This window comes from Eschrichtius robustus, chromosome 5, assembly GCF_028021215.1.
Source record: "Eschrichtius robustus isolate mEscRob2 chromosome 5, mEscRob2.pri, whole genome shotgun sequence".
NCBI classification, from domain to species: Eukaryota; Metazoa; Chordata; class Mammalia; order Artiodactyla; family Eschrichtiidae; genus Eschrichtius; species Eschrichtius robustus.
Genome location: NC_090828.1, coordinates 70,264,936 through 70,292,225, shown reverse-complemented (window position 1 = coordinate 70,292,225; position 27,290 = coordinate 70,264,936).

Sequence of the window (27,290 nt, the reverse complement as noted above, 5' to 3'; positions counted from 1 at the left end):
AGCTTTTATTTGATTCTTAAAAGTTTTGCCAGATACACCTGGTGCATACCTCTGTCATTCCTCTTACCATGGATGAAATAAAAATTCACATTCTAAGGCAAGTTAAGGAAAATTTAAGCATAATATTTTTCTCTGTCCTTTGGCCACTTCTCTCCCCTCTACTGTGCTTTGTATACCTGCACATGCATCAGCCACAGTTCCCCATCGCCAGAAAATACCTGCTCAACCATAAAGAGCAACATTTTTCTAACATCAATAAGATAACTCCCTAGGAGATAACCTTCTTAATCTTGTAAGGGACCATGATGAGCCATGACCCACTACTCACTTTGTACTTGCAGATCTGGATTGTGCAAACTATCGACATTTAATGTACAGCCCTCTATCTCAAAAAGCAATACAACTGTGCTTTGACCTCTAATGGGAGGAACAGTTCTTGGAGCTTTCTGAGAGGCTGTTCCTGGTTTATAATCCTCCATTTGGCTCGAGTAAAATTCTCTATTTCTTTCCTAGATCAACTGACTAATTTTTTTTCGTCGACACCATGTTACATTGAAATGATCTCTTGACTTTCTGTCTCTCTTACGCTGCTTTGACTGTGGCAGACATGTGTTATTAATATTTGTATTTCCAGAAACTACAACAGTGTTGGACTTGGGTGAACTCAGCAAAGTACCAAAGCTATAAACACAGAAACACCAGCTTCTTCCAGCCAATCAACATACCACCTGGAAGGCAGCATGGAGAAGAGAAATGAGCAAAGATTTTAAAGTCTGACAAGCCTGGGTCTGTCATCCAATTACTGTATGCCCTGGGTCTTTTTTTTTTTAAAGCTACTTCACAGAGTTGTGGAGATTTAATGAGATAATAACTGAGTAATCTTGGCTACTCCCTGAAGCTTTCAGATTTATCTACATGCTGGTGTATCTCTTCGGTTGGGATCTCTCTGCTGGATTCTGAGCCATCTGGAAGTCCTTGCCTGGATGACTCAGAGGCCTATCAAATGCAATTTAGCCAAGAGTAAGTTAATTATTAATTACTGCTGGCGCTACCCCAGCTCATCCCTGACCCCCTCCACAAAGTTCCATCCTTTCCCTCATGCCCCATTTCAGTGAGAGGTATCGACACCACATTGCCCAAGCCAGAAACCCAGGGGTCCTCCTTGATGTCTACTCACTCCTTACCCCACACAGCAACCCCTTTAGCATCTGTTTTATTTGTCCACATCCCTCTAAGCTCACTCCACCTTTTTGTAGGCTTTCCTCTCTTCTGGTTCAGACCACCCTACCAGCATCCTCTGAACGGCCTCTTGTCTTGTAATTTCACTCCAGTGCAGCCTCTGTCACTTTCTTGTTTCAAATTGGTGGCTTCTCCTGCTGCAGGATAAAGTACAAATTCCTTATCGTGAGCTGGTCTCTGCTTCACCTTCCTTCTTACCTCACCTTCCCAACCTCCCACCTACACCAAGAGACTTGCATTTCTAAGCATTGCCCTTCTTTCCTTTGCTTCCAGATCTTCAAACACAATACTCCCTCTGCCTGGTATTCCGTTCCCCGTGTTTTTCATCTGGCTAAATTCCAATCAACCTTCCAGACTCCAGTGTCATTTCTTCTAAGAAGCCTTGTCTACCACCTGTCCAAGTGAGCTGCTTTGCCTCTGTGCTCCTAGAGAGCCTTGTGTCTCACTTCTTTTTAACAAAACACTTGTCACTCTATAATGTAATTATCTAATGTAGTAATAGCTAAGATTTATGGACCCTATGTTATGTGCTGGATGTTCTTTTAAGTACTTTACTTGTATTAGCTCGCTTAATCTCATGATAATCCTATGCAGTAAGTGCTGTTATCACCCTCACTTTGCAGACGAAGACATGGAAGCACAGAGAAGTAAATATTTCTCTCAGTATCACACAGCCAGCATCCGAACCTAAGAGGTCTGACTCCAGAGTGCATATGATTATCCACTCTGGATTTTTGTATCCAATAATCTCTGAGGATTTTGTCTATGTTGTTTACTGAGGTAATTCCAGGGCTAAGAATAAAGTCTGGCATGTAATAGCTGCTCACAAAGTGTTTACAGACTCACTGAATAAGTAAATACTAATTCATTTGTGTCTCTTCCTTCTGAAGGGCCGGGGACTGGGGTTCACTCTGTGTATTCCCAACAGCTAGCCTGGTACCTCGTACATAAGAAAATCAGTAAGCTTCTCTCTGTGCATAGGTTCACTGCCACTCGGAGTCTGAAGATTCCACTTCTCCTTTGTGCTTTTCTGAGACCTTGCATCCATCCTGCCACGCCATAGCACACTTTGCTGCATGTCAATTTTCAGCGTGTAGAAAAAAATCTGGTCAGCTGCTGCTTGACAGCTGGAAAAACAGAGCTACACTGGAGCCAAACAATTTTGTATCTAAGGGAAGCAGGGAGGAGAACCTCCTACCTTGTGTGGGTATGTGGGTGGAGGGCTGAATCACTGAGTTCTTTGAATTCCTTGGAAAAAGATAACACAAAGGAATATTACACGACATGGAGAAGTAGGAAAGAATAAGCAGAAACACAAAAAGGATTTAAAAGTTGAAAAATATGATCTACAAGGCTAAAAATAGTTGCAATCAAATTTGGAGAGAAGAAAGCTGGGGTCAGCATGCCAGTGCCCTGAGGGGCCATGCATGACTGAGTGCTCCAATTTGAAAGCTGCTGAGCAGATGTTCCCAGGCCTCGCGGAGGAGAGGACTGTGCAACAGGCCTAGACTGACCTTGAGAGGCTGAGACAGGGGGAAAGGAACAACTTTGCTAGGGGAACGACAGCCTGAGCTTCTGCAAAACATTATAAAAGAATATCCTCGAGTTCTTTGTGACCCCACCCAGAAGGAAGGGAGGTGACAAGTAATGATGGTATTTCCTGGGTAGTAGGTGTATTTTGCACTTTTTCCCCTAAATGAGCACTTTAAAATTCCACTTGATTTTTTACACGCATTGCAGAATTTCTCTAGAAACTTTGAAAACTTTGGGTGGAATAGGGGTGGGGAGCAGGTCAGACTTTCATGGTCATGCCACCAAAAACCCCCAACAATTTTCATGTCTTATCTCCGGCTCATTTGGTAGTTATTATATGAGAGACAAGTTGGGATAGTGAGAGAATGGGCAAGGGCTTACTCAGGATATGCCTCTTTGTCTTTTTTTTTTTTTTTAATTTTTTTTTGTTTTGGCCTCACCACGTGGCATGTGGGATCTTAGTTCCCCGACCAGGGATCGAACCCGCACCCCCTACATTGGGAGCCCAGAGTCTTAACCACAGGACCACCAGGGAAGCCCCTCTTTGTCTTCTTTTGAGCAGCACTTTGCAAGCTGTATTGTAAGGATGATTAAAGAGGTATCAAAAATAAGTAACACACTTACGAAAGGGCAAGTGGTAGGCTCCACAAATCGGAGTGGGTTTATCATTAGTATTGTTTTCGGCTAGCATTATTTTCTTAATTTTCCAGCTAAGGTTTCTGAGGTATTGCCTCACCATGAGGAAAATTGAGCAAGGTAGATCCCAAAGTCAGAGGAGCTTATGATTAGAATGAAGACACTGAATTGGTTTCCCAGGTGGGCTCACTGGCTAAAAGACAATTGTGAGAAGCGTGTCTTCCAAGTTTGTTCCACAGCCAGTGTTTGGGCTCTTGAGAAGGGAGGTGCCATAAGTGTATTGTAATAATTAATGCCCTAAGGGAAGAGGGGAATTGTATGAGAAGATGTATTCTCTAATTCTTTTGTGTACAGTTCATCTTTTCTGCCCAAGAAGAATGGACACACTTTATGGGCAGGGACCATGTCTTCTAATTTGTATTTATAACCTTTCTTTTTCTTTCTCAGAGTTTTCAGGAACTAAGAAGGGACTTACTGATAAACCAAATCCAGAAATTCAAGTTACTTGTGTTGCTAAACATGTGTAGAATTTCATATAAATATAATTCATAAAATTATATTTGACAAGAATTTGATATAATTATCAAGAGTTTCTTTCTATCCAATAATTTTGGGCAACACCTGGTATACCACGCACAGTGGCAAAATATAACAACCCTCAGCCCTGCAGAGACCTCTTCCCTGTAGGTGGAATCTCCTTCCTGGATCTCAGAGTTTCAAGGATGCAGTATGCCTGCCGCTCTACCCCTGAGGTCCTGCTATCCTCTTCAGACCTTATAGCTGCTTTGAGAGAGGTGTGGCCAAGGCATTCTTACTTTTGAAGGGAGTGAAATAAAACAACCTGGAAAAACCAGGTTCTCTGATTAAAGGCCATGGTTTCCCAAGAAGAGCCTCTGTTTCTCCCTGAACTACTCTATTGGAGACATTGCTGGTGGACAATTTTCAGTACCTTTCTCCTCTCTTTTGTTTTGAAAGGCGCTGTAAAAGATCACTAGTAAGAGATCATTTATGTTTAGCAATTGCCCTTTGAAGTTTCAGTCAAACACAGAATTTACTGTAAAACAAATTAGTCTTTATTATTTTAGTGAAAATCATAAACTTAACTCAAACATACACAGAATCGGATTTCTGGACCTCTCATCCACCCAGTTTTCCCTGTGGGTAGTTGATTCTTATGGATGGGTGAACTACTTTTAGCAAGTGGATAATGAGCTACGTGCTGTATAGATATGACTTTCTTTGAGCATTCACTTAATGATTGGGTGGCCATTGCTAATTCCTCCGATAATGAAAAGGGGTTAGAAAACAGGTATGGAAAGACTAGATTTGAACCATATGATATTGCTGATCCTTGACCATTTTTGACCCACGTTATTCTGATTTTACATAATATAACTTAATATGTCCAAGGCTTATTCATAAAACAATACATTCTATACTATGTCCAATGTAAAACTGACATTCTAATAGTAATAGAGTACACTTCAAAAGAATTCAAAAGTTTCAAAAGTTCAAAAATTGTTTTAAATACAGCTGCAAAATAGGAACATGATACCATATTCCATATGATAATAAGCCAGTAGCCGATGAAAGAAGATACAATTATGTCATTTTATACTCAGTAATTAAAAATGAGCCTTATAATTATGAAAAATATATTAGTTTACTATAAGCCCTTAAGTCAATAACATTTCGTGAAACAACTCTTTATTTTGTTCTTTGAGTCAGAGGTGAATGGTGTTGAGGAGGTTTGGGAAATCTTCCTTTACCTCACTAAAGACTATGTGTTTTTTAAAAAATGCTTTAGTTTTTTTAACTACTTTGTACTGAATACAATGTGCTAACACATAACATTAATCAAATATGATTGATAATTTTGATGAATTATAATAATGGGAATTTCAAGAAATATATGAAACATTTTGGGGTTGAAAAGTTCTGACTAATGTTCAAAAGTAAACCCCCTCCTTTATATTTTGGTCCCAGTACAATGAGAATTCGCAACTCTGAATTATGCAAAAGAGCTAATGCTCTTCTTCTGTTCGTGTGCATCGAATAGACATTCTTAACGAAGGAGATAACGAGTATCTGACGGCATAGTGCAGTGTAAACAGAAGGAGGAAACTAACAGGCTCACTAATCGTGGAGTAAATCTTTTTATATGGAAAGCAAGAAAATGTTTCAAAATCATAGAAAGACTGCATCTTGACTAGAGAGGGAAGAATTGCTCCTTTCCTAATATGGGAAGTTAGATTAAGGCCTCTAGCCCCTTCAAAGATAAACACCTTAAAATTCTTGAGTCCTTCATTGTTAGAGATTTTCCCTCTGGATGCTGCAGTTTAAGGTTTTTTAAAGGAAGAGTTATACTCTAGAGCTCCTGAGAAGTTTCCACTTTCATCCATGGGGAATGTTCATTTATAATTGCGTCCTATGGAGTTCCGTGTGAGGGGAGTTGACCAGATTAATTGTTTTAGTTCTTTCCTCTCAATAGTCCTGAGAAATTTAACAAACCTTCATGGACAGCCCACGAGGTGCTCTCCCTCCTCCCCACGAGTCCTCAGACTCCAGCCTTCCCACTTCCCAGTACCCAGAACCACTTCAGAGTTCAGGCCACCACCACTTCTCCTGGCAGCCCCTCAGCCCCCTCCTCTCCACCAGCTGTCTAAACTCAGCTCAGGGAGATTGTCCTCAAATGCAAGACTGGCCCTTTCGCTTCCAATCCTTTGAACATGGCCTATAAATTCCTTTGTAACATCACTTCCCTTCCCCTTCGTTCCCACCACATTCTCAGTGTGGCCCTGTTCTTCATGCCAGGCCTTTGGTCTTTCAGTACCCATTTCCGGGAACTCTCTCCCCAGCAGTATCTTCCATTTCCTGCACCTGGGTAATCCCTGCTTGTTTGTGAGGTCTCTGCTTAGATGCTGCTTTCTCCAAGTTGCCTTCCCAGATCCCCCAAATGTGAATCCCCCTCGCATGTCTACTCCCCTCTCCCTGGAGCAGTGACCACACTATATCACCATTGCCTTTCTGCTTTTCTGAACCCTCTATAGTCTGCAAGCTCCTTAAGGGCAGGACCCCTTGTCTGTCTTGTTCACCATTGTATTCCCAGGGCCTAGCACAGTACCTGGCTTAGAGTAGACACTGAATGTATGCTTATTGAATAATTTTACAGTGCATTATTTTAAATATTGTTTGTAACTGAATAAACTCCTAAAATTTAAAATGTTGAATGTAAATTTATAAAGACAATAGAATTGTATTTTTATACTTGGTAATAGTGACATAAATTTTAGATCAAAATTTTTCTCTAAATAATAGTATTTATTCATTTTACTTGACTGTGTAATGATTTAAGAGATATGCAGAGATTTTTGAACTCCTTCACTGTTACTATTTTTTCAGCGAAAGCATATACCCTAAACTAGTTCACAACAGAATGTGCTGAGATAGCCTTATTTCCACAAAATTTACAACCCAAGGGCTAGTTTTATATGTTTTCTTTGCCGGCTGGATTGTGGCTAATCATGGCCAAGTGTTTTGATGCTGTTGGTTTGGCTCTTAAATGAAACTGGATCCTGACAACAAAGTTCAAAAATTATTGTCAGCTTCTCTGCATAACTTAGAAGCATCTCCAAAGGCATATGTACTATTGCCCTGGCAGACATATATACACGAGTACGGTATAACACCTCCATCCTCCATGCTTGGCAAGTTAACGTGGATGTTCATTTTTATAGCCGCTAACTTATTAGCTGTGGATTACGTTGTCACTCTGTGTGTTACATTTCCAAGCGTAAGAAGTGTGAGTGAGTTCTAAGACATGTGAAATGAAGGATCAACTCGCAAAAGCTGGTCTTGAAGGCATCAAAGAGTAGGGATAAAGACTTCATCATGCGGTTCATAGAGCTTGCCAATTCCTTGATTGACAGCTCTCTGTATGGCAAGTCTTGAGGGATTGGGTATTTAAATCTTAATTACAAAAAAGTGTTACAGAATACTAAAAATCAGTCAAGGAAACTGGAAGGCTTGTAATGTAGCATTCTTCTATTAATCTCTTATACAGAATAAATTTGATTGACAAGATCCATACAAATAGTGTAAAGGAACTTAGGAAATCAGTACAAAACTGAAGGGAAATTTTTAAACCATGTGCCATAAATGTGTCCTGTTTTACAAATTAAAATTGCTCCACAATCATATACACAAAAATAAAGCAGATTAAAATGAGCTTTATTATAAGATACAATCCTAACTGGCTTAAAGAACTAAAATCTCACTAACAAGATTCAAACAAACAAAAATACAATACAAATAGCTGCTTTACTTAGGAGAAAAAAACACAAGAACTTATTTTAGGGAAAAAAATGGATTCCAAAAGATAGAAATAAAACAACAACTGTAGAGAAAAAATTTTAAAATAAAAATTGAGGAATATTCAAGAACACCAGTAGTGCTCTTAATGTTTTCATCTATGTCATTCCCTTATTAATTCATCAATTCAATAAATATTTATTAAGAGATTACTGCAGTCCAAATCTTTTGCCAAGCGAAGAGAATATGGAGATATTAATGGCAGGGTCAGAGTCCAGTGGGAAAGCACTCATGAAAACAGGTCATAGCAATAGAATGTCATTCAAGCATAAATAAAAAACCTGGATATCTTCTGTTCCCTCACCCCCATATTCCTTCTCCGCTTTGCATTTTTCCCTGGAGAGGCTGATCTGAATGGAATGTATCAATGGGTTCCTTCGCCCTTTGGCTTCTGGTTAAGCTCAGCCAGTGGGGACCCCAGCAGCAGATGAGAGGAAGGGATAAGCATGAGGTGAGGTTTTGAACCCCGCTGCTCCTTCCACGTGGGGTTGCCTGCATCTGTGGGCCAGTCACAGCTCCTTTCAGGAAATGTCCTCAAATTATTCTTTTTACTGTGCCATCTGTTTCCTGCCAGGCCCTACTGATACACTGTGGGAACACAGAGGAGAGAATTCTTTGGGGAATCCAGATAGACTTCACAGAAGAAATGGCATTTAAGATGGGTCTTTGAGGAAGGGAGGAGTTCCTGAAGAGATGGGGGAGAACTTCAAGGTGGCTAGAACATAGGGCAAATGGATAAAGGGAAGAAAGGAATCAAGATACTTTTGGGATGGATTGTGAAGGACCTCGCGTTTCCTATAGAGGTGTTTGGACTTAACCCAAATGCAACAGGCGACAGGTTATTTTGGTGGGTTGTTAAGTAGAAGGCAGTGTTTCTCAAATCTGATTATTACAGGCATCCTTTTAATAGAAATATTTTTTGAGGACTTTTTCAGGATTGACTTCCATATTTTTATTATGATATGTACCCTATAGGTATCAGCTTTAACGATATAAAAATTCCTTTTGCTTGTAATTTTTATACAACTAAAGAACAAAAATTGATTTATATAAGAAATAAAAACAAAACCATATGAATTCTAAAATTCAAATTATCATTAATTTAATGTGAAGGATTATGGTTTGCTAAAATTAATTCATGAAAAAATGAATTTCTTTAATCATAAGAGAGTTCAACATGCCTATAATAACTCATGTTTTAAGATAATTAGATTCTTCCACTTCTTTCTGTTGCTCAAACTATTGTGCATCTTTCTTCTATACCACATGCTGTGAAGTCATTTGACTCTCATTTGATATGTTTCCCTCAAAACTTAGCTGTGTAGACAGCCATTTTATTATGCTGATAGATTCTGTGAGTCAGGAATTCAGACTGGGCTGGGAATGGCTTCTCTTTTTTCCAGGATGTCTGGGGCTCAGCTGAGAAGACCCGAGGGCTGGAGAAAACTCGACATCTTCACTCGGGTAATTGATGCGAACTCATAGTGGGACCTCAGTTGAGTGGTTGACTGGAGCTTCAACACACGCCTTTCCAGGCAGCCTTGGCTTCCGCATAGCACGGAACCCTCAGGGCAGTCAGCTTTCTTACATGACAGCTCAGAGCTCCCAAGTGTCCCACGTCACAAAGTAGAGCTTGCCTCACATTTTCTGCCCTAGCTTCAGAAGTCACACAAGGTCATTTCCACTGTATTCTATTGTACAGTGAGGTCACAAGTCTACCCAGAATCAGGGGGAGGAAGCATAGACTTCGTGTCTTAATGGGAAGAATGTCAAAGAAGTTTCAGCCACATTTGAAAACTGCCACAGGCCATGAGAATAACACAAAAACAAACATGGGCCGCTAAAAAAGTATCTTTTGTTATATATACGGTGGTCATCTGGATAATCCAGGATATGCTTATTCATAGAATAATAACCAAGTTTTTTTTCCTTAGGCTCTAAGATTAGCAGTTAAGTTCCAAATCTGAGGACAAATGGGTGGTAAGTGTCTCTCATTTTGGAGGGCTTACTGTTAGGCATTAGATACAGCATTTAAGACTAAGGACATGGCCAAAAGCCTTTGTTTTCTCCTTTCTCATGGAAAACAGAGTGCCATGAGGTCCCCATGGAGACACATATAGCACTTGTTACTCTGCCACCATATTGCATACTCAGCACGGCCAAGGTGGCACTCTGTTGTCTGGACATCTACCTGTCTACTTCATCAGCCAGTTGCAAACTATCCATCCTGGACAAAGTGCCAATATTGAGCGCCATTCACAATTTCACAGCAAATATTAATATCAGATTTGTTAAGGGAAGAAATGCCTTTTAGATGATTTGTAATTTCAGCTGTTGGAAATATTTGATTAGTTGCAAATAAATGATTTTAAATTTCTTATATACTTAGGAGAATTAAGTTTTTGTTGATGTCAAATCCCAAGAATGTGAAGAGATAATCATTTCAAAATCTTATTCAGGGCTGGGCAGGAATGAGGAAGAATAGGGGGTGACTGCTGATGAGTATGGGGTTTCTTTGTGGGCTGATGAAAATGTCTTAAAATTAGATTATGGTTATGGTTGCATAATTCGTCAGTATTTTAAAAGCCATTGAGTTGCACAATTTAGGCGGTTGAATTATAAGGCATGTGAATTATATCTCAATAAAGATGTTATTCAGGCATAACTAATCTACGAGGTTAGAAGTCTAACCTCGTTAGATGACTAGGAGGAGGTACAGGGCAGGCTCTGATGTTGGATTTTTATCTGACTGCTGGCAGCTTGGATGTTACACTTTATGAAAATTTATCAGGCACTTACAATTTGTGTGCTCTTCCATATGTATGTTATACTTCAATAAATTTTACTTTCAAAAAATCACACAAAAGAGCCAGAATGGTATTATGTGGCAAGAGGCTGTGGGGTAGACCATTGAGGAGAGGAGATGAAAGCTGTGGACATTCTAGTAAATACTAATAAATGTTTAACAAATGGCTCTCTGAAAGAGAAGAAGAATTAAAAAAACAGAACTGGTTTGTAGTTTTTGTCAATTTCTATATCGTGAATTCTCCCACCATGGCTGATCGCAAGCTACCATTTGGTTCTGGGAATAAGACATCTGATCCAGCTCAATTTATTTCAATCCCTTTATCCAGTTGTCTGCTGGAGCCAGCTCATACTGGCCAATTGTTAAATTTTCAGAAATTTTGTGAGCTGGTTGTTAATCCACTGCTTGACCCATGGCCTGAAACCTGTAGGGCACAAGAGGACCTGTGGTCCTCACCTTTCTCTGATTATCTCTTGCTCTCCGGGAAGCATGGGTGAGTGGGGGAATAGGAGTTATGGAAAGGGATGGCTGGGTCCTATTTGAGGATGCTGTTGTGGTTCTCTCTTGGCTACACTGGTTACTTATCCACTCCCTCAATATGGCAGGAATCCAGTTGATGCGTCTTTAGGGGGACAAAGTGAAGTTCACTTCAGGGCACATGGGTCAAGCAGTATGAGCTAGGAGTGTGAGGGAGGGAGCTCTATGAGAATAAGGTTTTAGCTGGATTAAAATGGACTGAACTGGAAATTATCTGAATGTAACTGGAAAGGAGGGTTTATCCTAGTACAAATGAACGTGGCAATTGGAGAAATAAACAAACTGTTTCTGGTATAAACTCCTATCAAGTGCAAAGTATTTGATAAATCAATTATGCTCATTATGAAATAAGTTGAAGTTTATCATTGAAATAAAAACCAAAAAAATTAATCTTCTATATATCTCACAGAAAGATACTCTATGAACAGACTGAAATGGGGAGATGAGTTAGGAAATTATTAAATGTCAGAATTCAAAGTTGAAGAACTGATCTAAGGATGCAGTAGATTGATGGAAGACGGTAGATGGATGGATGGAACTTGGATGCCAGATTCAAGAGGCAAAGCTACATGATTGGGTAACCAGTTTCTTATGGTGGGTAAGAGACAAAAGGTGTCAAGATTGATTCTTATTTTCCAGCTTGGAGGGCTAAATATAGTTTCATGGTTTTGGAACTAAGAGTTTTAAAAATTGGCATGAATTTAGAAGACATTATTTTACATGTATGCTGAAGTTGGAAGAGTCCTCTCTGAATAATAAACTAAGATAAAGATGATGAATATGTCTCATAGTGTTAACATTTATTAAGATTCATGCTAATAACCTTGTTTTGCTTGTTTTAGAGCTTTATATAAATGGTATCATATTCAGTTTGGTCTTCTGGGACTTAATTATTCTACTCATTATGTTTCTAAGATTTCTCCACGTTCAGTTGTGTGCTGCTGTAGTTCATTCAATCCCACAGACGAGTATTCTATGGAGTGAATGTTTCATAATTCAGTTATCTACTCTTCGTTTGATGGGTATTTGTGTTATTTTCAGTTCTGTGTTGTAACTATGTGTGCTATGATGCACATTCTCCTGGCACACATATCAGGGGTACAATGAGAAAGAGGACAGGATATTCAAAATGTTTCAATTCTGAAGTTGTGGTGAACTTTTATTAACATGATTTATCATTTACATATATATGTATATTGTTTTGTAGGCATCAAATATTACATTTTAAAAGAATAAAATACAACTATGGAGAAAATAAGTGGAAAGGGGGAATAGGGAATGTTGGTTTAGAGAGGAAAGGGCTGCAATTTTAAGTGGGGAGGTCAGAGAAGGCTCATTGGAAGGGGCCATCTGGGCAAGACTTGAGGGAGGTGAGAAAGTGGCCAGGAGGAGATCTGGGGAAAGAGTGTTAAAATACAGACATTATGTCAAAAAGTGAAAAAGAAGACTAACAGATAGTAAAAGGAATCTTTGGGGAGGAGTGAGGGGTATAGTATCAATTATAATGGCTGTTTCCATCTTTCCTTTTGAGTTTCTCCCCAGTTGTGCAGTTGAAGCAGCTGCTGCCAGTGGGATTTTACAGCATCTAGAAACAGATCTCTTCCCTCGCTTCACCACAGTGAGAAAAATCCCCTTTCTTCTTAGTGTTTGAGAAACACACACACACACACACACACACACACACACACACACACACGGCTTTACCGGACGCTTAAACATAAAAATGGATCCAGTTATGAAACACAGTTAATTTGTCCTGGCCTCGGTATCACTTCCGTACTGCACGTCAAACCTGTTTGGCAAACTGTACAAGTTCCTCCTTTGAATCTTTGGGTCGTCTCCTGTTCTAATTTCTATTCCTCCTCCTTTTCCTTCAGGCTTCACCCTCTTCAGGGCTTGGGCAAATAACTATATTGTGGGCTCACTGCTTAGATGAACAGGTGCTTGGTGAGTCTACAGAGACCTTTCTGAAGAAGGTATCTTTGCCCACAGAAACATCAGAAATGTATCTTGGCTTTTCCTCCACATCTCCCCACATCACCTGCCTTGGTAAAGATATTTTTTCCAACCAGTTAACTCTTAAAAGATTGATATTTTAGGGTTTTCAATAAGCCTTACAGGAAATGAGATTTTAAAATAAACTTTAAGGGGTTACTAAAATCATAATGGCTCCAAGAAAAAATAGAAAGAAAAGCCAAAGGGTAAGTAATTTTCCACAAAACTGTAAGTGATACAGTTTTGTTTCCTTATAGATGTTAAAAATGTCCTCATTATTCTCTTATAGCAACAGTGCTTCTGTTGATAATAAGATAAGGGAAAACTCATGCAGCTCCAAGTCATAATAAGGAGCCCATGCATTGGTTGGTGGTGGAAAAATACTTTTGGCAAGAAACCACCTGCTATGGCAAATATAATCAGTGTATTAAGCAAATAAAATGTAAACTGTATGTAATGCTTCTCAGGCCACACCAGCCTTGGAGAGGATGACCAAGTTGTATCCCACCCAGTGGGATTTCTGAGACCCTCAAGCTCCTGTCTCCCAGCTCCCAAGCTGATTCTTATCTTTGCCATGAAATCTGGGGAACTCAGGATTTCCTCAGCAGCCATGGCAGCCACAGTTGATGTCCTGGTACAGTTCATGACAACAAAGGACTTAGAATATTACATAAAATCAGCTGATAAAGCAGCAGTAGGGTTTGAGAGGATTGACTCCTATTTTGAAAGAAGTTCTACTGTGGGTAAAATGCTATCAGACAGGATTGCATGCGACAGAGAAATCGGTCGTAAAAGGAAGAGTCAGTCAATGTGGCAATTTTCATTGTTGTTTTACCTTTAGAAATGGCCACAGTCACCCCACCCTTCAGCAACTACCAGCCTGATCAGTCAGCAGCCATCAACATCGAGGCAAGACCCTCCACCAGCAAAAAGTTGCTAAAGGCTAAAAGATGCTAAAGATGCTTTACTACTTGCTAAAGGCTCAGATGATGGTTAGCAATTTTTAGCAATAATGTATTTTTTAAATTAAGGCATTACATTGTTTTTTTAGACATAATGCTATTGCACACTTTATAGACTACAGTACAGGGTAAGCATAACTTATATGCACTGGGGATCCAAAAAATGCACGTGTCTCACTTTATTGTGATATTCACTTTACCGCAATGATCTGGAACAAAACAAGCAGTATCTCCAAGGTCTGCCTGTAGACTGGAGAACTTCCAACCATGGGAGAGGGGGGATGAGATTGGGAGTGGATAGTTGCCTACAACTCCTTCACCTTTTTGGGGCCTGCTGGAATGCCCAGGGGTGCTAAACAAATGCTGCCTTAAATGGGATGGATGATCTTTCAGCCCCAGGATTTTCACTCACTTACTTTGTGCATCAGTTACCTTAGTCTAAATTATGTGACAGCAAGAAATGACCCACAAATAAACATGGTGTTATTTCTTGCTCAGGTTACATGTTCATTGTGCATTGGCTGTGGCTCAACTCCACATATTTGATCAATGACTCAGCAGCTACCTGGGACATGCAGGTCTATAGCAGGGAAAAGAGGGTAGAAGAATTGCTTTAAAGTTTGCATTAAGAATTGGCACCTGGCCCTCTACTCACATTTCATTGGCCCGAGCAGGTCACAGCGTCAAGCCTGATGTCCAAGATGTGACAAGATCTAATCCTAACGTGGTGTGGGGCAGCCAATACTGGAGAACAATAATACAGCTTGATATATTACATGAACTTGAGCAAGGCATTTTACCTCTCTGAGCCTCAGCTTTGTCCCATGTATAGGGGATGACAATAGCATTTACCCCTCAGGGTTTTTTAGAAGGTAAAATGAAGTAATGCATTCAAATGCCATGTAAGTGTGAGAGCAAAAAGGATTTAATTGCTGACCCAAGATTGCTCTTTCTCAGATAGTACCATCTCAAAAAGCTGTGCAGTTTTTCCCTCTTCATTTTTTTATTCACTACAGAAAATGATCATAAAAATATATATTTTTCAAAAAAGTTATCTGCACATGTAAAAAGGTGTCTTGTCAATATTGACATTTTTCCTTGTTTTACTTTCAAAACGGTTGTATGATTTAGCAATTCATGTATGAGTCTTCCTACATCTTTTGCCCCCTATTCCCTTCCTCCTATAGAAGAGGTTCAGCTGTGATTGCTTGGCGTCTTCTCTTCCTCTTGCCCACCAGGCATGTGGAATGTGGGTTGCAGAATTTGAGACAATTTCTCAAATGAAGACAGGCAGCTAGAGCCTCAGGGTCAGGAGGAAAGGAGAGGGTGGAATGATGAGAGCCTTCCTTGTCATCAGAAAGGTAAGATGTTTTTCTCTTGGGAAAGGAAAGAAAAGCCTCTGGGGGCTGGGATTCTGGAGACTGCATGTAGGGAGGAGTTTTTCCTGGGGATTTTAGGAAAGAAAAATACAGAGATGTGAAATGTAAGGGGTTTGACTTTGAATTACTTAAGATTATGTTTGGCTGCAAGCAAAGAAAAACCTCTGAATAACAGTAGCTTACATAAGATAGAAGATTGTTCCTTGATCACTTTAAAAAGTCCAAATGTAGGTAGTTCTTCACCTTCGTGGAAGTTCAAGGACTTGGGATCCTTTTCCTGTGCCATCAGCCTTAGTGTGCTCTCCCATGGTCTAAAATAGGTGTTTCAGTTCCAGCCAAATCATCTGTATTATTGCCCGCATAAAGGAGGAAGGAACACAAAAGGCCTGCCGACATTGTTCAAGGAAATTTCCCAGGAGTTACACCCAACATTTGTACTTAGTCGCATGGCCACACCTGGGAAACAATTGATTTTATTCTAGGTGTCCAGCCCAATCAGGAGTTCCACTTCTAATGAAGAAAAGGAAAATGCATAGTGGGAGGGAGGGCTAGCAGACAGAAAGGAAAGAGAATTTTAAGGTGGTGTTGTGGATTGTGTATTTCAATATTTTTAACAGTCCTTGAGATATGAAGTGAAGAATATGAGTTATTTTGAAATAAAATCTTGGTTTCTGTACTGAAAGGAAAGAGAATTTTAAGGTGGTGTTGTGGATTGTGTATTTCAATATTTTTAACAGTCCTTGAGATATGAAGTGAAGAATATGAGTTATTTTGAAATAAAATCTTGGTTTCTGTACTGTGTGCCATTGTCTGCGACCTAGATTTGAGGCTGAACCACATGAGCTGTGGCTCAGTGCTCATCTGGCCACTATAGTCACCACTAAGTGTGTGATTCTGGTTACCATGAATGGGCTCCTCGCACTGAAATGCCTTCTTGTTCCCATCTATATAACCATCTGAGACAGGAAAGGACTTTTTCACCATCATTATTCCAATTTATTGGAATCCCCAATGGACGGTCTTGCTCTCTTGCTCTTATACACTGTGGAGTCATATGTATATATCATATTTACTCTTTCAATTTCTTTTATTCTTACACTCCTTTTTGCAAACTTGGGACAAACTCTCTTGGAACTAGTTCAAACGGTATCACATGAGTATCATGGTCAAAGCATTTCTCTCCTAAGAACTTCAGAGTTCCAGGACAAAGCCAGGGACCTTGGACTCTTTCCTTTGTCAAGATGTGGTTTCTGCCTATAAGAGAATTTGGGAAATATCCTGTTGCTTTACTCCTCTTACATAACACTGAAGTCCTGTGAACTACACCCCTGGCCACCTTGTAGTCTTCATTTTCATTTTTTGCCAAGTACTGTATTAGGATTTTATGCTAATTTGCCATCCTCTATGGTAGTTTTGGAAAACCCAAGTCCCAGAAATAGGTATAAAGATTAACTGTTCACTTTCCTTTTCTCTCAGCATGTCAGTTATAAATATATTATAATTTTTATTATTAAAGCAATACATGTTCATTGTAGAAAATTTGTAAAAGTATAAAGAAGGGAAAAAAACCCCACTCACAATCTAACCACCTTAACCATGTTCACTGGACTCTTCCTAGTCCTGTTTCTATGAGTTTATATGTGTACGTATGTGTGTGTGTGTGTGTGTGTGTGTGTGTGTGTACATGTGTGTTTTAAGCAGAATTGAAAATATTCTACAAACTTACGTTGCTTATGTGTTCTGTTTTCCAGTGAACTTGAGCACTTTCCATCCATAAATATTCTTTGAAGGTATGATTTTTGATCACTGCATAGAACTTAGTTGTATATACAATTAAAAATTCACTTCAGTAGGGATTTCAGTTAAGTTTTTTGTTGTTTAGTTTTTAAAGGTGAAATGGCTTTGACACTAGCATGGCAAAGCCAAAATTAGTAGTCAGAACTACAACTCTTATTTCAGAGTGTATTTATTTATTTTTAATATATTTTGAAGTTTATTTATTTACTTTTAAAAATTTATTTATTTTTAATTTATTTTTGTCTGTGTTGGGTCTTCGTTGCTGTACACAGGCTTTCTCTAGTTGCGGCGAGCAGGGGCTACTCTTCGTTGCGGTGAACAGGCTTCTCATTGCAGTGGCTTCTCTTGTTGCGGAGCACAGGCTCTAGGCACGTGGGCTTCAGTAGTTGTGGCACGCGGGCTCTAGAGCACAGGCTCAGTAGTTGTGGCGCACGGGCTTAGTTGTTCTGAGGCACGTGGGATCTTCCCGGACCAGGGCTCGAACTTGTGTCCCCCGCATTGGCAGGTGGATTCTTAACCACTGCACCACCAGAGAAGTCCTCAGAGTGTATTTAACGACTATAAGCTTCTGGAGGTTAGGGACCATGCTTGTTTACCTTGGCTGGTCTCTAAAGAGGGCCCCCAACGAACCATACCTTCCTGCATTCAGGATCTTCGGTAGTTCTCTCCCACAGTGAATCCAAGCTTGTCCTGTGTAGCCAGTAAAATTCAGTGAAAGTGACTCTGTATAACTTCTGAGGCTAGGTCATAAGAAGCCTTGCAGTGTCTACCTTGGTCTTTTTGTGCTCTGGAGGAAATTTATGTCTGACTACATGGGGCTGCCTGGCTGTAAGGAAGCCCAACTTGGCTACATGCATAGGCCACATGGTGAGAAAGACAGAGATTTTGAGAGAGAAGCAGACAGACAGACATACAGGTAGACAGACAGACAGACTTGGCCAGTTCCAGCTGTTCCAGCCATCCGAGGTGCGAACAAATGCCTTGTACTGGTCTGGTATGTCCAGACCAGTCAAGCCTTCATGTGACTTCAGCTCCAACCACTATCTGATTGAAACTACATGAAAGACCTGCCTGACAACTGCCCAGCTGAGCCCAGTCAACCCACTGAACTATGAGACATCGTAATGAATTATAGTATTAAGGTGTTAAGTTTGGGGGTGGTTTGTTATACAGCAATAGATAATCAAAACACTGTTATATTAGCTACTATATCTTCAGCCCCTAGCATGAGCTGGCATACTTGGTATACTCTAGATGACTGGAAAATACTTGCTAAATGAGTAAATAAACTTATAAGGTTACTTGCTGGTATATTGTTGATGACTGGAAAATATTTGCTAAATAAGTAAATAAACTTACAAGATTACTTGCACACAAATACACACACACACGTTTGTGTGTGCATAATTGCGAGATTTCCTTATAATTAGAATGCTAAAAAAATAAGTCCCTTTTTCTTTTATTTTTTCAGCCTCATTTCTCACTGGACTGGCTCAGTGAAGATTGATTTGCTATCTGTAAAACAGAGTAAAGGCAAATGTCATAAATGGCTGATTGAAAATTTCCTTTCAGAATCACTTGTTTATGTGGTTTGGGAAACTTGTTTTTTAATGAGTACAATTTGGTTTTGCTCTGAAACTCCAAAATTAAAAAGAATTGAGCGTCCACATGGTGTGGAGACGGTGTCGTGTCTTTGCTCGTGTTTCCATCACAGCTCAGGGAGGACGGGTGAGGTGGGACAGCAGAGGTCTCATGAAGCCTGTGCAACTATGGCAGGTGCTTAGACAGGGACATTGAACACGGGAAAAGGTGTGGTTTTTGGTGGTTTCTGGAACTTGAAGGAAGAAGGAAAGAACTAGAATTGTTTTTAAATATTCTTTGCCCAACCCTACTCTTTACCCGCCCGTGGCCAAAGATGGGTTTTAGAAAAAGAGCCAAGAAAATAAGGGTGGAGGAGGAGAGATGTAGAGAGATGAGAACAGGACACTCTCCTGCAGCTTGTAGTTTCTCCAAGGAAGAAATCATTGCGGGCGTCGCACAAAAAGCTGAGCACTGGTTCTTCTTTTCTCCCACTCCTCCCCTCCCCCATCACCAAAGTACAGGATCCACTCCTCGTGAGGTTCGGCAGAATAAGGCAGGACATTAGCCCTCCCACGAGTTGTAGAAAAGAACCAGGACTCTGGATGAGGGACAGGAGTGTGTTCCTGCTGTGTCCTGAGCCAGGTGCCATGGGGACAAATTTGCAGGCGTGGCAATCAGGGTTTTGGTATTTCTGAAACGTGAAGAGGCCAGCACAGAGCAAATACTCAACAAATCTTTGTTCCCTCTTGTTAACGTTCAGCGTGCGGCACCCAAGAGCCTTGGCGTGCAAGTAGTCAAACCCCACAGTGTCCAAGGAGGTGATTTGAAAGTATGAAGTATCATTGAAAATAAGGAGCATCCTGTGCTATCGGATATCAAAGCCCCTCTGGATGTTTGAATGGGCCCTGTCATGTTGTCGAGGGCATCCCTTCCACCTTGAACTTGTGCTATCTTGCTCCAAACACTTAAAAACGTGCCAAGAATAAACCAGCCTTAGAACTCCTACAACGTATTCCCAGGACTGCAAATTTTATCCTGAAGGAAAATCTTAGTGGAAATTACCAGCACCCCCTTGAGACTTCTGTATGTGTTTCGACATGAAACACACTGAAAAAGTGAACCTACTGAGGTTGCTGCCAAATTTCTAATTCACAAAGGGGTGTGCTTTTCTCAAGATTCTCGTGGAGGCCTGACTGCTTGCTGTGTACAATTGGAGCTACCTCGAGAGGTTTCTTCTCACTTTAAATGTTTTCTAACTAACCTCATTCTGACTTTTGCTTTGAAGAGATTATCTACTCTGCTCAGATTATCTACTTTAAACAGACAACTCTCTTCTCTGTTCTCCAGGGAAATGTGGGTGCTGAGTGGCTTTCTGTGGTATGTGTTACTTGGTCTCACCCGGGAGCAGAGACGATTTTGCCTTCTGCACCTCCAAAAAGCTTCTTTGATAAGGTGATTTCAGTTTCTTACTTAAATAGTGAACAATCCAGCTTATTATCACTTCTAGCTTGTTTTTAAATAAATAATTTTTTTAATCACACCCACTAAATTCATCCAAAGAATGTCCAGTTTCTCCTTAAGCAAATAAGAAAAGCTACCCAGAGTATTAGCTCCAGGAAGGCTGAGAATTGTGGTCGGATGCAATGATACCACACCTGTTCAGGGGTCTTGTGCCTTAGTCCCACCAGGTAGAATAGTCAGCTATGAGGCAACCTGTGGAGTCCTATTGCATAAATGAGCCAGATCATGTCGGGCTAATTCTGAAAGATCAAACTCAGCAGGCTCATTGATGAAACAGTGAACCAACTTAAATAAATTATTTACAATGAATGAAGAGCTAGGTCAAACCACAGGGCAGCTGCTGCTAATTGGGATATTCCATCATCCACAGGATATTTATTGATATTAAGCCAAATATTAGTGTCCCTTCAAGCATAGCTTGAGAAGTGCTGAGTTAGACAATGTGGATTGAAACAGTTTCACTAGATTATCTCTACTTCAGGATTCAGACATGTATCACCTCCTCCAGGGAGCCCTGCCTGACTCCACAACTGTTTTCCTCTATTGTACCACTCACTCTGGAATGCATTATTCAAGTTCCCTGTCTGCTCCCCACAGGACTGTGTGCTCTTCAAATGTATTAACCACAAGTTTGGCTTTGAGGAGTTAATGAATGAGTAAATGGATGGATGAGTGCAGTGTCCAATGGCTGTCATATTGGAATAGTGTTGTACACAACGAGTAGCTGCAGAACACAGGACTTTCCTCCAGTAATGGTGATAGTATCACCGATCTCGCATGGCTGTAGAGGACACAAAAAATGAGATAAGCAATATGATTTTATTTAACAAGCTTATAGCTGAGTTCCACTTGGAGCTAAACACTGGGAAAGCATTCCAAGTCCTTAAGAAAATGATATTGTTTCCATTTATATCATAACAGAATTTGGTTGGCCACTGGCTCCAACTGTACATACACCACTAGGCAGGGCAGGTTTTCACTGTTCTCAAAAATCCTGTTTTTGGATTTTCCAGCAAGGAGTTCACATTTCCTCATAGTTTACTGCTACTTCTACTTTGTAGTGCTATAGCGATATGGATGGTCCCTTAGGGAATCTGAACTATGAGCATTTTGATACTCAACTTTATGATCCTGCCTGGTTTAATTTGGACATGGTCCAGGAAAAAGAAAACAGAAAAAAAAAAAAACTTCACAGATTTGTTTTTTAATAATGAAATATAATCCCTTAAGGATACAATGCCATTTAATTTTAATTTTAATTTTTATTATGCTTGGTGTGTTCCAAATAATCAGAGTGTACTTTGGGTATGGAAAACAAGTTTGATAAAAATCTGAATTTATGTTTGCTTGGCAACTGGATGCCAAAGAGAAATGTAAGAAATCTTTTCAAGATTGGAGACTATTTAGATTTTTTTAAAGTATGTGTTTTGTAAGTTAATGTTTACATGGCTTTGAAATGGTACATGCACTAATATATGACTGACAGGAAAAGTCAGGGGATAAAAGGCATCTTCACTAAGGAACGGCTAAATTTGGGAATTATCAAGAGTAGAGCAGATAGATAATTCAGTAAGTTGTTGCATGGAATAAACTTACTATGGTAAAAACCCCATCTACTTTGAGAACATTCCTATATTTTTCAAAATAAGTCATGACATCATCTTGTATAATGGATGAGTTCCTTTCGGTGGTCATGGCTCCATAATTTGTAAAACCTAAAAAATATTTAACCTTCTAGTTGGAATCTTTGTTTTTGTAGTTCTTTTCTAGAGTGCAATAACATTAAATTGCTTTGGGTTGAGTGTTTTAAATTCCAAGAGATATGGCTCCCAAAGGCACTCAGATAAACAGGAGGAATGACGGAGTCATAGTACTCCGACAGCTATTTAAGTCAAATAATGGATTGTACGTGATTACAGACTGGATTGTGGTCTTTAACTAAGGAAAAAGTTGGGTTTCAAAAACTTTGAGGTTGGGACTTCCCTGGTGGCACAGTGGTTGAGAATCTGCCTGCCAATGCAAGGGACACGGGTTTGAGCCCTGGTCCGGGAAGATTCCCACATGCCGTGGAGCAACTAAGCCCGTGCACAACAACTACTGAGCCTGAGTTCTAGAGCCCGCGTGCCACAACTACTGAGCCCCTGTGCTGCAACTACTGAAACCTGCACGCCTAGAGCCCGTGCTCCGCAACAAGAGAGAGAAGCCCCCGCTTGCCACAACTAGAGAAAGCCCATGCACAGCAACGAAGACCCAATGCAGCCAAAAAAAAAAAAACACAAAAAACTTTGAGGTTTAGGTCTCAGACCCTCATTTTCATAGAAACTCTGATATAAATATTAATAAAAGCCCCTGATATAAGTTCTGAAGCCACTCCATTGGGCCAGTTTAATGTACATGGTTGCTGGAAGGGTAACCCCAAATCTGCAGTTGGGGAGTTTGTCTCATTGGTGAGTGTACCTGAAGGGCTGCCTGTGGAATCAGGGCTGGGTGGTCTCAGTGGTCCCCTTGTCCTGAGGCTGAAGCCCTGCGAAGGGAGCTGCAGACCCTAATGTGGAGGATGCTTAAGCTTTCATGCTGGCAAAGGTCCCAAAGACAGGGACGGTTTCAGGAAAAAGGGGAGGCTTGGGGTCCTGTCGCCACACTCTTGTGGTGGTTGAAGCTTTTTCAGCAACACACGGGAGGACCCTGGTGTCTGAGGAGACAGCTTGTGGGCAGATGCTTGAAGAGCATAGAGAGGGCAGGTGTGACTGGGTTGCGTGTCTTTCATAAATCGTGTCTATACATCATGTTGTCTTAGTTACCATGGCTGTGTAACAACCTCCAAGCATAGTGGTAGTGGCATAAAAAAAAACTTTAGTAATGTTAATGGATTCTTTGGACAAGGCACAGTGAAGGCAGCTTGTTTCTATGAGGTCTGGGGTCTCATCCAGAAGACTGGAAGGCTGGGGCCGCAATCGTCCGAATGCTCCTTCACTCACATGTCTGGTGGTTGACTTGGTTATTGGCTGAGGCTCTTTCTAGGGCTGTCAGCTGGAAGAGCTACAAGTGACTTCTCCGTGTAGCCTGGGCCACCAGGTGGAGAGAAAGCCCAGGCTATTATTTTGCTTAAAATTAGTTTTATTTTATTATTTTACTAAAATTACTATTATTATTATTAGTTTTGAATTTTATTTTATTTATTTTTTTATACAGCAGGTTCTTATTAGTTATCTATTTTATACATATTAGTGTATACATGTCAATCCCAATCTCCCAGTTCATCACACCATCACCCGCCCCCCCCCCCCACCACCACTTTCCCCCTGGGTGTCCATACATTTGTCGTCTGCATCTGTGTCTCAATTTCTACCCTGAAAACCGGTTCATCTGTACCATTTTTCTAGGTTCCACATATATGCGTTAATATACGATATTTGTTTTTCTCTTTCTGACTTACTTCACTCTGTATGACAGTCTCTAGATCCATCCACGTCTCTACAAATGACCCAATTTCGCTCCTTTTTATGGTTGAGTAATATTCCATTGTATATATGTATCACATCTTCTTTATCCATTCATCTGTCAAAGGGCATTTAGGTTACTTCCATGGCCTGGCTATTGTAAATAGTCCTGCAATGAACATGGGTGCATGTGTCTTTTTGAATTATGTTTTCCTCTGGATATATGCCCAGTAGTGGAATTGCTGGGTCATATGGTAATTCTATTTTTAGTTTTTAAAGGAACCTCCATACTGTTCTGCAGAGTGGCTGTATCAATTTACATTCCCACCAACAGTGCAAGAGGGTCCCCTTTTCTCCACACCCTCTCCAGCATTTGTTGTTTGTAGATTTTCTGATGATGCCCATTCTAACTGGTGTGAGGTGATACCTCATTGTAGTTTTGATTTGCATTTCTCTAATAATTAGTGATGTTGAGAAGCTTTTCATGTGCTTCTTGGCCATCTGTATGTCTTCTTTGGAGAAATGTTTGTTTAGGTCTTCTGCCCATTTTTGGATTAGGTTTTTTGTTTTTTTAATATTGAGCTGCATGAGCTGTTTATATATTTTGGAGATTAATCCGTTGTCCATTGATTTGTTTGCAAATATTTTCTCCCATTCTGAGGGTTGTCTTTTCATCTTCTTTGTAGTTTCCTTTGCTGTGCATTAGGTCCCATTTCATTAGGTCCCATTTGTTTATTTTTGTTTTTATTTCCATTACTCTAGGAGGTGGATCAAAAAAGATCTTGCTGTGATTTTTGTCAAAGAGTGTTCTTCCTATGTTTTCCTCTAAGAATTTTATAGTGTCCGGTCTTACATTTAGGTCTCTAATCCATTTTGAGTTTATTCTTGTGTATGGTGTTAGGGAGTGTTCTAATTTCATTCTTTTACATGTAGCTGTCCAGTTTTCCCAGCACCACTTATTGAAGAGACTGTCTTTTCTCCATTGTATATCCTTGCCTCCTTTGTCATAGATTAGTTGACCATAGGTGCGTGGGTTTGTCTCTGGGCTTTCTATCCTGTTCCATTGATCTATATTTCAGTTTTTGTACCAGTACCATATTGTCTTGATTACTGTTACTCTGTAGTGTAGTCTGAAGTCAGGGAGTCTGATTCCTCCAGCTCCGTTTTATTCCCTCAAGACTGCTTTGGCTATTCGGGGTCTTTTGTGTCTCCATACAAATTTTAATATTTTTTGTTCTAGTTCTGTAAAAAATGCCATTGGTAATTTGATAGGGATTGCAATGAATCTGTAGATTGCTTTGGGTACAATAGTCATTTTCACAATGTGGATTCATCCTATCCAACGCCATGGTATATCTCTCCATCTGTTTGTACCATCTTTAATTTCTTTCATCAGTGTCTTATAGTTTTCTGCATACAGGTCTTTTGTCTCCCTAGGTAGGTTTATTCCTAGGTAGTTTATTCTTTTTGTTGCAATGGGAGATGGGGGTGTTTCCTTAATTTCTCTTTCAGATTTTTCATCATTAGTGTATAGAGATGCAAGAGATTTCTGTGCATTAATTTTGTATCCTGCAACTTTGCCAAATTCATTGATTAGCTCTAGTAGTTTTCTGGTGGCATCTTTAGGATGCTCTATGTATAGTGTCATGTCATCTGCCAACAGTGACAGTTTTACTGCTTCTTTTCTAAGTTGTATTCCTTTCATTTCTTTTTCTTCTCTGATTGCCGTGGCTAGGACTTCCAAAACTGTGTTGTATAATAGTGGTAAGAGTGGACATCTTTGTCTTGTTCCTGATCTTAGAGGAAATGCTTTCCGTTTTTCACCATTGAGAATGATGTTTGCTGTGGGTTTGTCGTATATGCCCTTTATGATGCTGAGGTAGGTTCCTTCTATGCCCACTTTCTGGAGAGTTTTTCTCATAAATGGGTGTTGAATTTTGTCAAAAGCTTTTTCTGCATCTCCTGAGATGATCCTATGGTTTTTCTTCTTCAATTTGTTAATATGGTGTATCGCATTGGTTGATTTGCATATATTGAAGAATGCTTGCATCCCTGGGATAAATCCCACTTGATCATGGTGTATGATACTTTTAATGTGTTGTTGGATTCTGTTTCCTGTTGAGGATTTTTGCATCTATATTCATGAGTGATATTGGTGTGTAATTTTCTTTTTTTGTAGTATCTCTCTCTGGTTTTGGTATCAGGGTGATGGTGGCCTCATAGCACGAGTTTGGGAGTGTTCCTTCCTCTACAGTTTTTTGGAAGAGTTTGAGAAGGATGGGTGTTAGCTGTTCTCTAAATGTTTGATAGAATTCACCTGTGAAGCCATCTGGTCCTGAACTTTTGTTTCTTGGAAGATTTTTAATCACATTTTCTATTTCATTATTTGTGATTGGTCTGTGCATATTTTCTATTTCTTCCTGGTTCATTCTTGGAAGGTTATACCTTTCTAAGAATTTGTCCATTTCTTCCAGGTTGTCCACTTTTTTGGCATACAGTTGCTTGTAGTAGTCTCTTAGGATGCTTTGTATTTCTGTGGTGTCTGTTGTAACTTCTTTTTCATTTCTAATTTTATTGATTTGAGTCCTCTCCATCTTCTTCTTGATGAGTCTGGTTAATGGTTTATCAATTTTGTTTATCTTCTCAAAGAACCAGCTTTTAGTTTATTGATCTTTGCTATTGTTTTCTTAGTTTCTATTTCATTTATTTCTGCTCTGATCTTTTTGATTTCTTTCCTTCTACTAACTTTGGGTTTTGTTTGTTCTTCTTTCTCTGATTCTTTTAGGTATAAGGTTAGATTGTTTATTTGAGATGTTTGTTGTTTCTTGAGGTAGGATTGTATTGCTATAAACTTCCCTCTTAGAACTGCTTTTGCTGCATCCCATAGGTTTCGGATCACCGTGTTTTCATTGTCATTTGTCTCTAGGTATTTTTTGATTTCCTCTTTGATTTCTTCAGTGATCTCTTGGTTATTTAGTAATGTATTTTTTAGCCTCCATGTGTTTGTGGGTTTTTTTGTTTTTTTCTCTGTAATTGACTTCTAATCTCATAATGCTGTGGTCAGAAAAGATGCTTGATATGATTTCAATTTTCTTAAATTTACTGAGGCTTGATTTGTGACCCAAGATGTGATCTATCCTGGAGAATGTTCTGTGCGCACTTGAGAAGAAATTGTAATCTGTTGTTCTTGGAATGAATGTCCTATAAATATCAATTAAATCTATCTGGTCTATGGTGTCATTTAAAGCTTGTGTTTCCTTATTAATGTTCTGTTTGGATGATCTGTCCGTTGGTGTAAGTGAGGTGTTAAAGTCCCCCACTATTATTGTGTCACTGTCGATTTCCTCTGTTATAGTTGTTAGCAGTTGCCTTACGTATTGAGGTGCTCCTATGTTGGGTGCATATATATTTATAATTGTTATATCTTCTTCTTGGATTGATCCCTTAATCATTATGTAGTGTCCTTCCTTGTCTCTTGTAACATTCTTTATTT